This window comes from Chionomys nivalis, chromosome 14 (genome assembly GCF_950005125.1).
Source record: "Chionomys nivalis chromosome 14, mChiNiv1.1, whole genome shotgun sequence".
Lineage (NCBI taxonomy): Eukaryota > Metazoa > Chordata > Mammalia > Rodentia > Cricetidae > Chionomys > Chionomys nivalis.
Genome location: NC_080099.1, coordinates 20,287,786 through 20,304,664, shown reverse-complemented (window position 1 = coordinate 20,304,664; position 16,879 = coordinate 20,287,786). Strand labels below are relative to the sequence as shown.

Here is a 16,879-nt window from a genome sequence, read left to right as displayed (position 1 = left end):
GCTGATGAAGCCCTGGATCTGTTGATTTCAGGTTGGGCATAGTGGCCTAGGATGGGGCCCTCTGCCTCTTAGCTCTTTTGGTGTGGCTAACTGGGCCAGAGGTCAGATTGGGCGGATCATAGCTCCCAGTGGAGGAACCAGTTTGAAGACTACCTGGATACCTAAAACTCAGAAAGTACTGAACCTTTTTTTTTTTTTTTTTTTTTTTTTTTGGTTTTTTGAGACAGGGTTTCTCTGTGGTTTTGGAGCCTATCCTGGAACTAGCTCTTGTAGACCAGGCTGGTCTCGAACTCACAGAGATCCGCCTGCCTCTGCCTCCCGAGTGCTGGGATTAAAGAGTACTGAACCTTTTGTGTGGTAGGTTCTTCCTATTCATACATAGCTGTGAGAAAATGAGGCAATTCTGAGCACAGAGTGTCAGCGAGAAGGAATAGAGAGGTGCTTTTGTGTTTACGTGCTCTGAAAATGTGCTCAAAGGAGGGACCCAAGGTATAGCAGATGCCACAGAGTCGAGTACCGAGCTGCTGAGGCTGGTGGGTGACTGTTCCCTGAGCTGCTGAGGCTGGTGGGTGACTGTCCCCTGAGCTGCTGAGGCTGGTGGGCGACTGTCCTCTAAGGCTGCAGTGATGAGTTCAGAGACACACCCAGCGCCTTCCTGACCAGTCAGCACACAGAGAGGAGAATGTTCTAGAAATAGCACATTGGAAGGACAGAAGTTCTCCTGGGCACAAATTGGAAGCGAGACTAGAGCGATGCTTTCGTCTCTATGTGCGCTGAAAATAAGAGAAAAGTGAAGTGAATTGAAAACGAGATGAGGATAATCCAACCATAAATAAACATAGCTTAAAGAATTCTTTTAATCATCTTTTTCAGGCAGGACATTTGAGCGGGGAGAGCAAATTCATGGTCATTGGCATCTGCAGACAGAAATACAATCTTAGAGAAACACCGGGAGGCTTTCTTAGCTGTCACATGACTCCCCGCACTCCCTGACTGCTCGATCATCCTCTGGCCCCACACACCAGTACTGTATGGTTTTCAGTAAAGTTGATTATTGTGCCTGTCCATAATTAGAACTTTGTGGCGTGTAGACCAGTCCTAGGGACCTAAAGGCAAACAGGTGTTTGTTCAACCTTTTCTTTTTGAGGCGCAGACTCATTTTGGAGGCTGATTCCTGTGGCTAGTAATGGGCATTGGTTTTTGTGATTTCTGTTAAAGGGATAGATTATAGGGTTCTGAATGCTAAGACAGGAGTGTTGAAAAGCTACATGGATTAGATCTGCGTTAAAGGATCTCATGGCTGGACATAGTTCAGATATTATTTATAATTTTTGTCTCATTTTTTACAGTTAACCCAAATAGAAAGTGGTGGTGGTGCACGCCTTTAATCCCAGCACTCGGGAGGCAGAGGCAGGCAGATCTCTGGATCTCTGTGAGTTCGAGGTCAGTCTGGTCTACAAGAGCGAGTTCCAGGACAGGCTCCAAAGCTACAGAGAAACCCTGCCTCGAAACCAAAACCAAAACCCAAAATAGAGGGTGGGCTTATCAAGTAGGTCAGAGGAGATGGAGATCCAGAACCCAGGTCTGGAACCTCATCTAAGACTCCTTCCACCGTGACTTTCTAATGTATCCCAGAGTTTTACGTTTTGGTGCTATACAGTTCTGCTCACTTTGAACTTTGTCTTAGATGAACCTGAAAACACGAGTTAATTGAATTAAGCCTCCCACGGGGACTCTGATAAGCTGAACTTTAACAATTCTGATTATGCTTTACCAGGAGATTAAGTGGGAATGGTGATGCTTAATGTTTAGTTAATTCTGAGTGGTAAGGCCATGGGAGTGTTTAGGGGCCTTCACCAAATTGCCCTCTTTGTGTAGTCCTCGGTGATACAAACCTGTGTTCTATTCTTACTAGCTGTGGGACCTGGAACTGCTTCCTTAAATTCCAAACCAGACTTCCCTGGGCACTGAGTCCTCCTTCCCCAAAATGGGACTGGTGTTCTGTGTTCCCTGGTCTTCCCGCTTGAGGAAAAGGACATTATTTTCTACTGTTTTGGAGAGTCTTGTGCTCTGTACTATCGTACTTCTTTTACGACTAGACATCTAGTTTTGGGGATGAAAATACAGAGACGATGTGTCACCTGCTTGTCTAGGGCTTCGGCTACAGCTGTGAGAAATATGAATAAAAGTGGGTGAAGCAGGCAGGGGGTAAACCTTGTGTGTCACCTCTCTCCCCTCATGGGACAGCTCAACTACTTCATTAACTGTGGTCAAGACTTCTGTTTAACCTCACACAGAACAAAAATATGCCAGAAATATGGGTGTTATGTCTCAGGCCTTTAGTACGAGCACTTGTGGGGGAGAGGCAGGTTGATCTCTATGAGTTCCAGGCCAGTCAGGGTTACCTAGTGAGGCCCTGTCTCTGTTAACCAGAAATGCCAGCTTATCAAATATCTTCCTCTGGCGTTCTCTTCACATATTTATATACATGTTCTTGCTTGCACATGGTCCATAAATATAAGATGCACCTGGCAATTGGGCCTGGTGTGCCTGCCTATAGCCCTAACTAGGGTTGAGGTGAGTGAACTGGGCTCAAGGTCATCTTCTGTTACATTCGGAGTTCAAGAATAGCCTGGGCTACTTGAGGGAACCAGAATGAGGCATGTGATTTAAAGACTTAAAGGAAATATGAACTATCTCACTAATTTTTTAGATTGCTTATATAGTGAGCGAGTAATAGTGTGGTTAAAACCCTCATGCATTCTGCACACAATCTGCCACATCCACGACCTGGAATTCAGGTTTATTTTACCCCTTTTTTCCCCCTCAAAAGTACTATTAGGAAATTTTAAACTACGTGTAGTTTTCATATGCTTCTTCTGGATAGGATGGTCTAGGATGCTGGGTGGACATCTAATAAATCGTTTCAGTGGTCTGACTTCTGTGCCTTCATCATTCGTGTTTATTTAGTGGTCCTTTGGTTGGAAAACAGTACAGTGACCACGTTGTGTCCTCTTGTGAGGGATGTCTGCCCTTTCCTAGACAGACCAGCTTTTCTCTCCCTCTGTTCCTAATTGTCTCCTGGTCACAGAGTCTGTACAGCTCCACCTCAGTGTGAGTTCCAGAACGGGAAAGAAAGCGTTGCTTGTTGTAGGTCACTAGGTGTGTGCCTCATGCCTTAGACTAATGTTCTGGAAGGTGGACTTGCCATTCCCCTGAGGACTCAGCTGGAGAGTGACTACCTGAGATTGCGCTGTACTGCTGGATGTGGTGGCACATGCCTTTACTTCCCAGCACTTGGGAGGCAGGTAGATTTTTGTGAGTTGAGGCCAGCCTGGTCTATAGGGTGAGTTCTAGGACAGCCAGAATTACATGGTGAGACCCTGTCTCAAAAAACAAAACCCCAAAAGATTGCACTATTTCTAAGTGATGAATAGGTAGATTTGAACCGGGGTCAAGTTGTCCTGTATTCAACACGACCTCCCCCCACCCCATGCACTACTTCCTCCTGTTTCTGCATGTAAAGTCTCTGCTTCTCGTGGTGGTCTGCACCTGTCACCCCTGGCTGGGTGCCCACCTAGTTGTCTAAAATCGCTTGTCACACTTTAACTGATATACAAATCATAGCGGGATCTTGTTAGTGTTTGAATTGCTTGGTTGAGCCCGGGCCTGTGCTTACCTAGCATTCACTCTAGGAACTGAACTCTAGACTGAGCTGGCCTTGAACTAGTGGCAATCCTGCCTCATCCTCCTGAGAGCTGAAATTATCGATGTGAGCCACTACTCTTAGTTTCCCTTCGGCACCTCTAGTCTAAGAAGGCAAAAGATGTCATAGGGCCGCTAGGCCTCAGGTCAGTACACTAACAATGCCTGCCAGTTTTGTTGTCTAAGTGATTTGGGATCATAGTGAGAGATAGGAATTCAGAGTCTATAATCAGTCACCATGTCTGTCTCTATAGCCGACAGGGAACTGAAGTGAATGATGACTTGAGAGAGTGAGTTACAGGAGATCCACTGCACAGCAGCTTCGGAAGGCGGCTGACACTCCTTTCTCAGCACGTGGTAAAGTGCTGTCAGCAGTGTGGCCTGGGGACCAGCTATCCTGGGAAGGTTACTCCGGAGTTCCAGCCAGCCAGGAAATTGAGCTGTAGGAAGGGGCTGATGTACGAAGTGATTTTGAGCTATGAGAGACTGGAATAGTGGGCGCTTACTTGGGAAGACAAACTGATGAACTCTGAGATAGTGATACAGATGTGTCAAATGAGGACGTTTACCCCCACCTCTACAAAGTCCTGCCTTAACACACAAATCATAGTGCAGTTTTATATCATGGACAGCTGGCCCCAGTTCTATCAAATATGAACCTGGGGCGTGGACAGCGATTTATTAGTTGTTGGCTGAATCTGTCATCTGCTAGTTTAGCTCATAGTCTTGCTCCTTGCATGGTGGGTGTCTTTGGGCTGGTTGGGCTGCTGTGGGATCACAGATTGCTGCAGTGGAACTGGACTGGGGTTTGGAGGAATGGGGACCAGGAAGGGCAGCCCTGGAGAAAGGGAGAGAAATTTTGAGTGTCAGAACTGTGGAAAATTCAGAATATAGCTGGGACAAGCTAAATCTGGGTTGGAGTATGCCAAGAATCAGGGTGAGCAGGAGTCAGCCCATAGAGGACATGAGAAGTCACAGAGGTGATGGTCACAGTGCAGAGAAACAAGCAAGGACACGGATGCAGAATGGATAGCCACATCAGAGTTCAGGGTGGCCGGGATCGGGCTGTCAGGAGAGGCTCCCTGGTGCCTGTAGGTGAACAGGTGAGTGCGTGAGTCTTCGGAAGGATCATGTCAGGGACTCAGCCTCCATGTGGAAGGGGACAAGATACTGGTGTGGCAGAAGGGCATGAGGACGGGGAGCAGCAGCAGTTTCTTGTAGGGCTGCTGCATGGTGGACGACATGAACTGATGGTTTGCTGTTGTGACCTAGAGTCACACACAAGGACAGCATAGTGAAAGGGGGCTCCTTATGAGGCAGAGTGGCAGCTGCCAGGAGGACTTGAGCCAAGGAAGTCACCTGCCGTCCTGATAGAACTATGTTTTCTTCTTTCTAATACATGTGACCAAACATGGCTCTTGCTCAGCCCTGTTTCCATGACCTCATTTGCTTGCTTATTTATTTTTGAGGTGAGTCTTGCTATGAGCCCTGACTTGCCTGGTACTCTCCATATAGCTTAGGCTGGCCATGAGTCTGTGACAATCCTTCTGCCTCAGCTTTCTGGGTGCCAGAATTATAGCTGTCTGCTATCATGTCTGGCTCTATGTCCTCATCTGAAATACAAGTGGGCATCATCTGTATGCATTCAGTTCTCCTGCTTGTCAAGACCAAGCATCCAGCTGCCCCTCCCTATCACATGTGTCTGGGAGGCAGGGTTACTGCCCATTCTAAATGACTGACAGCCTTCAGTGGACTTGTGAGAATCCTTCCCAAAACTCAGGACTTCTATGTTAGGAGCTATAATGACAGGGCCACTGGCCTGTGTTAGCATGTTCTCTCTCCTTCCCTTCCCCTCCACTGCCCTCCCTTTCTCACATTGCTTTTTTGTAGTTAGCCTTCTCCTATCTTAGTTATCTATCCCTGCTACATTTAAGATTCAGTGTTGTGTAGAGAATGCACAAGGGCCAGAAGCTGCCTTTGTTTCGACATTGGCACAGCCATTATGTGACTGAGTCAGGCGGGAGAAGTGAACTGCGTGTGTCCATTAGGTAGGTTTACAAGCTGGGGTGGAAAGTGTTCTATTTTTAATATGCCTTAAAATTTTAATTAATTAATTAATTAATTTATTTTGAGACAGGGTTTCTCCGTAGCTTTTGGTTCCTGTCCTGGAACTACCTCTTGTAGACCAGGAGGGCCTCGAACTCACAGAGATCCACCTGCCTCTGCCTCCCAAGTGCTGGGATTAAAGGCGTGCGCCACCACCGCCCAGCTTTTAATTTATGTTTATGTGTATCTCTGTGTATTTGGCATATGCACGTGGTGCCTGTAGAGGCCACACGAGGGGAGCTGCTGTTACAGCCTGCAGTGTAACGTGGGTGCTGGTGACAGAACTCTGGTCCCCTGGAAGAGCACTGGTCACTTTAACCTAGAGTTACCTTTATAGCCACCAGGTGCTCTTTTAAAGTATTTTTTATTTGCACCTGGGCGTTGGTGGCGCACACCTTTAATCCCAGCACTCCAGGAGGGAGGCAGATGGATTTCTGTGAATATTAGAAATGGGTTAGATCAATATGTAAGAGCTAGCCAATAAGAGGTTATAACTAATGGGCCAAGCAGTATTTAAAAGAATACAGTTTCCATGTAATTATTTCGGGTATAAAGCTAGCTGTGCGGGTGGCCGGGGGCCAGGAATGTAGCCCGCCGCTCCTATTACAACAGACTTACTTTAACCCATTTCTAATAATGTGTGTAGCCCTACGAGGTGTGGCTTACCAGGAAAGATCTTAACCTCCGTCTGTCTGGAGTGGGAGAATCATGGCGACTGCCTGACTCGGCTTCTTTCTCCCAGCATTCTATTCTGTTTACTCCACCCACCTAAGGGTTGGCCTATCAAATGGGCCTAGGCAGTTTCTTTATTAATTAACCAATAAAAGCAACAGATTAGAAAGAAATCACTCCCACATCCAGCACCTCTGCTGTTCTTCCTCTGTCTCCCCTTCAGTTCAGCAGCAGCTCGTGAGGTGCTGTAAATACCTCTCCTCTGGCCACCCCCAAGGCTGTTTCCTCTTTACTTCAGGAAGTTGTCAGCACGCGGTGTCTAACTTTTGGGATGCTCTCAGTCATGTTTACAGATAAAAGTACTGTGTTTTGTAATTCAAAAAATGGTTTTAATGCTTTGGTGTCCAATGGGAATTGCCTCATAGTTAACCTCTGGCACCATTTCCGTGGCCGTTGGTCCATTCTTCCCTACCGGAGAGCAGGGTGAGGCTGGGGCAGTGGCTGCCACTACTCTGTGCTAAGCACAGCTGCGGTGTGGGAAGCGGGTTTCTCGTGCCCTTTGAAGGCTCTAGTGTTGGAGTCACAGAGAGTGTTGGTGTTTGCATAGAGCAGTGTTCCTGAGCCCTGGCTAGACTGACAGTACTGACTGCTGATGCTTTCGTTGGGGAGCTGCTCCATGAATGTACATGGAGGATGTCTTGTACATACTTGACCAACTTCTGGTGTCAGCGCCTACCACTCGAAGCCAGGAGCATGCTTTCTCCTCTGTGTGAGGACATTCAGAATGACAGCTGATAAATGGCCTCAATGGAAAACCACTGACTTCAAATCTTGCAGTGAGAACAGTAGTTCAAACAATTTTTAAAAATTAATTTATGTGTGTGCATGTGTTTGTGTATGCTTACATGCATGCATGCATGTGTATGTGTGCATATGTATGTGCGCATGTGTGTGTGTGGGGATGTGTGCATTGCCAAGGTACACCTGTCAAGGTCAGAGGACAGCTCTGTGAAGTCAGTTTTCTCCTGCCACCTTTATGTGGGTTGTGGGGTTTGAACTCAGGTCACTAGGCCTGTATAGCAGGTACTGTACCCACTGAGCCATCTCAGAAGCCCTGTCAAAAGTTTGAGTAATAAAAATTCTATTAAGAAAATCTCTGTTGTCGGGTGGTGGTGGTACATGCCTTTAATCCCCGCACTTGGGAGGCAGAGGCAGGCAGATCTCTTGTGAGTTTGAGGCCAGCCTGAAGCTACAGAACGAGTTCCAGGACAGGCTCCAAAGCTACACAGAGAAATCCTGCCTTGAAAAACTGGGGGTGGGGGAAGCCCAAGAAAAAAGAAAACCTCTGTTGACAGAAGCTAACATGTATTCATGTCTTTCCCCTCCTCTCCTCTTCTGCTCTCTTTCCCCTTTCCCTTCTCTTCCCCTTTATGTTCCCTTTCGAGACTCTGTTGCCCCAGGCTGCCTTGAACTCAACTCAGTCCTTCTGCTAACTCCCACCTCCAAGTTTGCATTCCCAACTTACTCCCTCTCCCTCTCCCCTCCACTTGTGTTGTTCAGTTGCTGGGAGTACAGTCATGAGCCTCTATTCTCTGCCGGTTTGATTTGATTGAGACAGTGTCTTGCTTGTAATTCAGGATAGCCTGAAATTCAGATCCTCTCATGCTGGGATTACAGGTGTGTACCACTACTATATCTGGTTTCTTGTGTGTGTACACAATATGTATGTGTGTATGTATATGTATTTGTTGTATGTGTGTGTGTGTGCTTGAGTGGATGTATATGCACCATGTACATGCAGGAGCCCGTGGAAGTGGGCATTAGATCCCCTGGAACTGGAATTTACAGGTGGTTATGAGTTACTCTGTGGGTGCTGGGAACTAAATCCTGATCTTCTGCAAGAGCACCCAGTGCTCTTAAGCTCCAGTCATCTCTCTAGCTCTTGGCTTCTCACATATTTAACAAGTGTGCCTGTGCTACTGTGTGAATGTGGAGGCTAAGGACAGCGTGTGGGATTGGAGTAGTTGTGGCAAATGCCTGTACCTGGGGGGCTGCCTCACTGGCCCCCCTCCTCCGTATTTTTTAATGTTAGGTATCTCAGAAATGTTTGCAAATATTTTAAATCTAAGATTTAAAAGTTGTTAAGTTGTAAAAGCATATGAGAAGAAACGTTTGAGGAATCGTAGCTTCCTAACAGAACTTGGGACTTAGATCCAGAAATCTGGAAGGTCTATTCAGGTGATAAGGGGAAGTAACTTTGAAACTCTCATTTCTTTCTTTTTTTTTTTTTTTTTTATTTTGGTTTTTCGAGACAGGGTTTCTCTGGTTTTGGTGCCTGTCCTGGAACTAGCTCTTGTAGACCAGGCTGGTCTCGAACTCACAGAGATCCACCTGCCTCTGCCTCCCAAGTGCTGGGATTAAAGGCGTGCGCCACCACCGCCCGGCCGAAACTCTCATTTCTGTGCTCAAAATATCACTTCTAATTTAGGAAGTCTATATTTTACCTCCAAGCAGAATGGTGGAGAAGCCACTAAAAAGCATGGCATTTATAGACAGCAGGGATTGCATCTGGAGTCTGGCTGTGTGTGCTCCCCTGACTAGGAGTGTGCTTTTGGCCACTTTTGATTTAGTTATGAAGTACTGGAATTCCCTAGATAGGTTCTGTTAACTAAAGGCAACTCATACTGAAGTAGGGAGAAACTTGGGGAAAGTTCCGCTACTTTCACCGTAGAGCCTCTTGAACAACCCACGTGAAGTGATGGATCTGGTGACCAGCACTTGGGAGGCGGAGCAGGAAGAGCGCTGCAGTTGAAGGCAGAGATGGCTCAGCTGCATGTATGCTTAAGGACCTGAGTTTGGATCTCTGATATCCACATTAATTCCACAGAAATTCTTAATGCTGTATTTGAGGGTTTTTTTTTTGCAGACTATTTCCCTTTGAAGTGCTAACCTGAGAATCTTACTCTTCTTAAATTCATTGTTTTGTACAGGAAAACACTGAGTAGGTATTTCTGGACACTGTTTCTTCAGTGGGTAGATGTGGCCTGTTCAGGAACTTTTATCTCACAGCCGGTCAGCACAGTTCTATTTCTGCATGGACCAGAAAAAGAAAGCATGTCAGCACGATACTGACCCTGCCACTCGTGGGCTTTGGGTGGTGCTGTGCTCTGAAGGGAAGGGAAACTGTAGGGCCTATCGTCTTCCACCTGGGCTGTGACCCAGGGCCAGCAATGCTCAGCTCCTGGAGTCTGTTCAGGCAGGCCTGGTAGGTCAGGACTGCTGTTCTGGATCCCAGGCTTCGGGGGCCTAGTGTTGGAGACTGGACCTGGAGAGCTGCTGTGCTTGGACCACTTCCTGAGGAAGTGACTGAGGCCCCCGGCTCTGGGAAGCTTCATCCCTGAGTTCCCCTGGGGCTAGTGGGGAGTAGAAATAATACGCAAATGGATTTCTTTGAAGCCGGGACTTGGAAGGCCTTCTTCAAAGCCTCTGGTTGGGTCAGTGCTTGGGTTTTAATTATCTCAGACTGCTTTGCTACTCTCCTTTCAGACAATAGAAAGAATAGGACCTCGTGTCTTTCTGTAAAGGAGTTTTATGCTCTGATAGAATGTTAAATGGAATATTTTAAAAGAAATCAACCTAGTTGGCTAATGGCACATAGCCCCCGCAGAGGATTTTCTGTGAGCAGAGTCTGGGTGAAACCACAGAGTGGTTCATTAGAGGAAAATTGAGCATTTTGAGACTTCAGTGTGCCTTTAGAAACGACAAATCAAGTCAAATATTAAATCGATACACTCCATGTGGAAGAATCGCCAGTGGACATTGGGGTCACTGCTATATAATTTCTGATTTTTTAAAAATAATATGAAATTAACTTTTCATTTAGAGTTTTCTTTTCCTGCTTCACTGTATGGATGATCCTGTCTTGCTTCTCTAATTTTTCCTATCTTTCCCAAGCATGTTAGTTAGATAGACCTACTTAGGAGTTAGCACATTTGAGTTGAAAGCTGTGAGATTAGCTAGGTAGAGGTGAATAAACTCACCATCCTGCCACAAGGAAAGAGGCACCTGTTTCAGGTGGGCCCCAGCTCCTACCAGTTGTTCCCCATTCATCCACATCCTATATACCCGTAAAACGCAGTTAGGAGAAAAAAGCACCTAGGTTAACTTGTACCTTTTCCTTAAAAGAGAATTGTTCTTATGCGAAGAAGGCGCCTAAGAAAGGCCACGTGCCAACTAAATTACGTACCTGTCCCTGCTTAACTGCCAGCACCTGGGCTGATCCAAGCATTTGCTTTTCTTCTACCCAGGGTAGTTATTCTGTTTATGAGCCCAGTTTATTCCTGGCTCTTTAAATGTTTGTTTTAAAGTTATAGGATTTACTTATTTGTGTTTGTGTGTAGGTACCCACATGCCACTGCGTGCGTGTGGAGGTCAAAGGACTATTTATAGGAGTCAGGTTTCTCTTTACCATGTAGCTCTTGGGGATTGCTTGCTTTTGACTTTCATGTGTAGCTGAGGTCTATCAGCGGGTCTCTAGGTCTGTAGTAACGATTATGAGAAATTTGAGGTCAAATGTAGGAAAATAAACAGCTTGGCCGGTGCTGCCTATATTCCTGCCAGCCTCCGGGTTTCAAAAATTCTGTATGCGTGTGCTGTATGATCCTTTGTGTGTGCCAAGCCCATCACTGTGACTGTGCCCTGCTCTGTCATTCTCCTCCCCTTGGGTGTGTGTGGGGCGGCGGGTGCAGGCTCTCTCACTGAATCTAGGCTAGCGTCCATGAAGCCACAGTGATTCTTCTGGCTCTGCCCTTCATAGCACTAGGGCTACAGACATGAGAACGACCACATGTGACATTTTCCAGGGGTTTGAGGGTTTGAACTTGTGTCCTCATGCTTGTACAGCAAATAACCTTACCTCTCTTGAGTCATCTCTTAACCTGTGGCTACTGTTCTGTGAGCCCCTGTCCCCCTCTCTAACTTGTCTTTTTCATCTCTTCCCATGAGCTAAATGGCTTTTCTCTTTCCCTTTAAAAGGGACCTAGGACTCCCGTGTGTGATTATGAACTTTGAAAAAAATCACCAGATAAAATGAATCCTGTTTTACAACCAAGGTTTAAAATGTATCTCCAATTGGGCATACATTTTTAGTGTCAATAATCGGGAAGCAGAGGCAGAAAGAACTCCATGAGTTCAAGACCAGTCTGGTCTACAGAGTAAGTTCAAGGTCAGAGCTCTGTAGAGAGACCTTGTTTCAAAAAAACAAACCAAACGAAAAGATGTATCGAGGTCTGTTTTTGCAAATGTTTTAAAGAGTTTCCTGTAGGGAATCACTTTGACTAGAGGTACCTTAAAAACTAGCTGCTGTTCCCACACCCTCTCCTCTCCTGCGACCGCGATGAGACCCAGGTCTTCTGTGGACTTTTTGACTTCTGAGTAGGTCAGGTTACTCTAGGCTACGATCTTTGAGGAGGGAGAAAGTGCCCAGTGTGAGGCTGTTTCCTGTAGACCACCTTTTCACTCTGAAATCCAGAGAACACTGTCCTTGGATAGCTTTCCTCAAGTTGTTCCTTGAGACATACTAGGCATAAATGATCCTGGGGTTTAAACCCAGGTCCTCGTACCTGGTAGGGAATTGCCCAACCATTAAGCTAGTTCCTTAGCCCTAAAGGTTATGATTTAGAGGTGAGCTAATTATTCTAATGTGTCCATTTCCTTAATTTTTAATTTTATCATGTGAATTAAAAATAGAAATCTGGATTTTAAATTAGATGAGTGAAAGTCAACACTTTTGCTAAAGGTTGTTTTTTTGATATGTTCTTGCTTTTAGAAGAATTCCGAGGAATTCTTCTTTGGGGTTCTTTGTGTTGGCAGAAGTCTCCCTTTGAAAGACTCAGGATCTGATTCTAACAGGTGCTCTAGGATAACTGCAGGTGTCATACACATGGAAGAGTGTTATGGCATGGTGGAAGCCTTCTGACGTCCGAACTGTGCCTGTGACTTGTTGAAATGTAAAAGCGCTGTGATGTAATTTCAGCATTCGGGTTGAGCTAGGACAGCAATCGAGGCTAGCCACGGAAATGGAGAGAGATCCTGTCTCATACAAAGCAGCAGCGCAGAGCTTGTGATGTTACATGGGCATGCATGTTTGCGCTCATGCTCTGTATCCCAGATGTTACCAGAACTTCTCGCACATGAATTGGCATCCCCTGGGCCTTTTGCTGGGTTTTAGAGTTTTGGCAAAGAACATATTGTACAATTTCAGCTGAAGAAAGTGCAATACATTTAAATAAATGGGTAAGTTAAGTTGCCTGCGGTGACTGAATGGAGAGTGGGCTGACAGAACGGCGATGCTCATTGGCTGGGCTGTCCTAAACTCGGGCTTGGGAAGAATACAGGATGCAGGATCACCCTGGCTTCTGCAGATTGAAGAGGTAGGAGCTGGGTCCTGCTGCAAGCGGGAGAGAGGATGATGCGCGGCTCTCCGTGCACACGGTGTCGTGAGGCATGGGCTTGCCCAAGGACTGCAGGTGACACTGCAGCTTATTGGCTCAGCACGCTCTGATTTGTACTTCAAAGGGGGGAGAACACTAATTAGAAGTTTCTGTGAGCTGCTTTAGACATCAGTGACTATTTCCCTGTTATTAAGTTAATGATTAGCTTTTAGAAGTGAGGTAACTGGGAAGCTGCATCCAGTTTTGGGCCCAAGTGTTTACTACTTAATGTATTGATATTGTTTGACCTAAGTGGCTACCTGTGAAGTGGTTGCCTTGATGTTTTGTGTATGTCTGAAGGGTTTGCCTTGTGCTGTTGGTGGCATAAGCCAGAGAGCTGTGATTCCACGGGGAGAATGGCCCCTGCCTTTACCTACCTGTAGATCCCTTGGGCGATACCTGAAAATTAAATTCTGGTTCTTCAGGAATACGAAGACAGTGTTCCTCAGGTTGGTGGAGGCCTTTTCCTGGCCTGTGATTGAAGTCTTCGGGAGTGGGGTAGTGGAACCCCTATCTAGACTCAAGCACAGAGGAGTTCATCTCCCTGTGTCTGCTTGGTGCTCTGCTGCCTCTCAGCCCTTACATTTTAATTGTTCAGCCTATTTTTCTTCTTGGAGACAGTCATGCTGTATAGACTGGCTAGCAGCCTCCTGAGTGCTAGGACCAGCTGTTCACCACTGTTATCATTTATAAACAGGTAGTGGGGGACTGGTCCCACGAGGGGCAGTGGTGGGTCCCCTGAGGCCTCACAAGGTCCCCTTGGTGAGTGGGAGACCACAGCCAGTGCAAGACAGATACATCATGCAGAGAGAGAATTTGGGTATAGAGTTTATTTAGTGGGTTATGGAGGGGGAAGGGAAGGGGAGAAGGGGAAGAGAGGGGAGAGAGGTAGTAGGTACCTCCACAGGAGAAGGGAAAGAGATCTAGGAGGCAGGAGGCAGAAGAGAGGGGTTGGGAGTGGGTGGGGCTTGCCTTTTAAAGGGACAGGGTACCCAGGTGACAGACCAGGCCAGCAGATTATAACAACCACTATACCTGCCTAGCCCTATGCACAAAAGTATACACGTGAACTGTGAGGTGGTAGCTCACGCCTTTAATCCCAGCACTTGGGGGACAGAGGCAGGTGAATCTCTGTGAGTTCGAGGTCAGCCTGGTCTACAGAGCGAGTTCCAGGACAGGAAACCCTGTCTCAAAAAACCAAAGAAAAAAAAAAGTATACATGTGATTTTCACCTTGCCATTGAGAATGGAAATGGAAAGAATTCCTTCTGTCTGGAGTTTAAATAGTAGGACGATGAGTACTATTGTTACTGCTCCAGCTGGGAACTCTTGTTCCGTCTGGGTATTAGAGTCTAACTTCCTGGGTGTATGCATACCAGTCTCCTTCCTCCTCAAGAAAAGGATCAAACTGACGCTGTTACGGCTTTGATCTCCCTCTGACTTTCTCATTTGAAGCTAACTCCTGGGTAGATTTTCAGGCATTCCTTGGAATTTTATGAACAGAGCTGGCCTACTAGCTGTTTTGGGGGGCTTTTTTTTTTAATCCCCTTAATTCAATTTTGTTCCGTACTTGGGGTGTTTTAGAAACTAACATTGTTAAAAGACAAGCTCCTCCCACTCCAGATGCTCTCTTCCTGCCAAGGCAAGCCCTAGGCCCCTTCCCTCCCCTGTCTCTGTTTCTGTGTCTCTCCCTTCTTCCCTCTTCTCCCATTTCCTTTATCTCAAATAAATTCTGGTTTGGGCACTGTCCGCTATGGGAGGCCCCAAGGGTCCCTCTCTGGCTGTTTTTATCTTACAAATGTATTTTTCAAGGTTTTGATAACCTCTTGAATCCTAGGAGCTTGTGGCCTTTTAAGTGTTATAAAACTCAGTATTGGAGAAAAGGACTTGTTGCATGTCCAGGAAATTGCCTGAGCCTTTCCCTTCCTTTTCCTTCTATTTGGGCGGTTGAGGCCATTGGCAGAGACTTCTGTTGGGTGTCTCTCTATAGATGGTTGTATGGTTTGATTCATACTTACTAGCTTGCACACCTTGTCCTATCCATAGGATGCCAGACACAGAAGGTATGGGTGGCCCACTACTGAGCAGCAACCAGGTCTTCTCATAGAGATCCGGCTGCTTCTGCCGCAGTGTGCTTTTCTCTTTTTCCCTTAGGACTTGAGAAGATACATAAAAAATTCTCTAGGTTGAATTTTCCCTTGGCACCTGATTTGGGCTTGCTCTAAAAGGGGATTCTTATTAACAGTTCATTATGCGGACTTTAGATTTGGTAAGCTTAACACAGGTGCAGTCCTGTGTCTAAACAATAGATGATTTCAAACTCTGCAGTTTTTCTGGTTTATAAATAATCTAAGATCTTTCCCTCCCTTTCCACTTCCTTCCCTTTGTCATCCCTCTGCCCCCCCCCAAAAAACCCTCACTAGGTAAATGAGTTTTAAGTGTGAAGTGTGTTGAAGTTGGGAGAGCATGTTTCTAATAATCTTTCTACATATCATGAAGTTTAATTCTGCAACCTGAAATCTCTATTTCTGAGGTGTTGGGTACTTAGCATTGTCTGACAAATAACAGAACTTGTCAATTTTGAGACAACACTCAAGTGCTGGGGGTGGGGTTTCTAGGGTGAATTATTCACGAGCTGAATTTGCATTTGTGCAGGAAAAAACAAGAGTTCCCCATAGTGTTTTGAACGAATGAGGCTCATGAGCAGTGTTTTTCATGGAAGGAAGAGATACAGAAGTAAACTTGTTAGGTATCTTTTCAACACATTTTTTTGGGTAGGAATAATGCATGTATGGATATTAAAAAACGAACACAATGTTCCATTCATAATTCCCATAGGTAGTTGATTTTAACCTTTTGGTCTGTTTTCTTACTGACTTGTCATTCTTCTTTTTGGACTTGATTTTGATGTCCATGTGTTAAGCCTGGACCGAAGAGGAGGAAGACATGGATACTCAGCTGTAACTCTGCCTCTTACTGTCTGTCCTGGAATAAGAGGCCGCCTCTGCCTGATGCATTAAGTAAGACTCATAGGGACAATGATAGCAATGGTCTCCCTGCCAGCTTGGTCTTCTTATGACCTAGGGCAAGAGCACAAATGGAGAGCAGATGGCTAAATATTTAAACGGTATAATTAAATATTTAAAATGGACATTTAAATATTTAAAAGGTATATACCATATACCTAAATATTTAAAAGGTTTAAATCATGCTCTGTTTGGCTGGGCTTGGTATTTACCCAGGGACCAGAGCCTTTTTCCCAGGTAGTCTCCCTCCTTGCCAGTGTCTAAATACAGATGTCTTTAGGCTTGGGCGGCATGCCTGGATTTCCATGAGCTGGACTGGCAGTGGGATCAGCTGGGCAGGACCCCTGAGAGCATTGGGATCTGAGCAGAGCAAGCCTTCCCGGGAGCCTGCATAGCTAGAGTCTCCATCCAGGACAACTTCCCCGTGTTTTCCACATCCTGCCCTCTACCCTAGCTGCCTTCTCCTTAGTGAGCTTCTATCCAGCCAGCCAGGGCTACATAGTGAGACTCTCTCAAAAGCAAACAAACAAAACACCCCCCAAAACAGTCCCCCACTCTAAAGAAAACAAAATTGCACAAATAAAGAATAAATTTAGAGCTTGAGATGGGTGGATTGCCCAGAGATTGGGTGGGTGTGGGATCTCTTTGTCTGGGCAAAGTTTCCACTCATGCGTGGCTGTTGTCGGGACAACTTGATGATGACACCTCAACACCCCTTACAAGTCTGGGACCAGAGAGGGCTTTGCCATGTGCTGTGTTGCTTTGTTTGCTGGGCTGTCAGGTTGCCAGGGCAGGCAGATCAGGTGGGCTAGGGGACCGACACACTACAAAGACTTCATCTGAAGTGCTTATGTTGCTGTGCCTCCTGCTTTTTCTCTGG

At 46.1% G+C, this 16,879-nt stretch overlaps 1 protein-coding gene across 10 annotated transcripts in view; it reads left to right on the top strand.

Moving 5' to 3' along the window:
• The window catches only part of Znf532 (zinc finger protein 532), a 93,258-nt gene that overhangs the window by 7,347 nt on the left and 69,032 nt on the right, over positions 1–16,879 (top strand). Inside the window, exon 1 of one of the 10 annotated variants that reach the window (XM_057788316.1) lies at positions 15,915–15,993. The exons of the other annotated variants lie outside the window; for them this stretch is intronic. The gene's annotated coding sequence lies outside the window, so the exon portion shown is untranslated. Of the gene's footprint in view, positions 1–15,914; positions 15,994–16,879 lie in introns of those variants that run through there. 10 annotated transcript variants of the gene reach the window in all.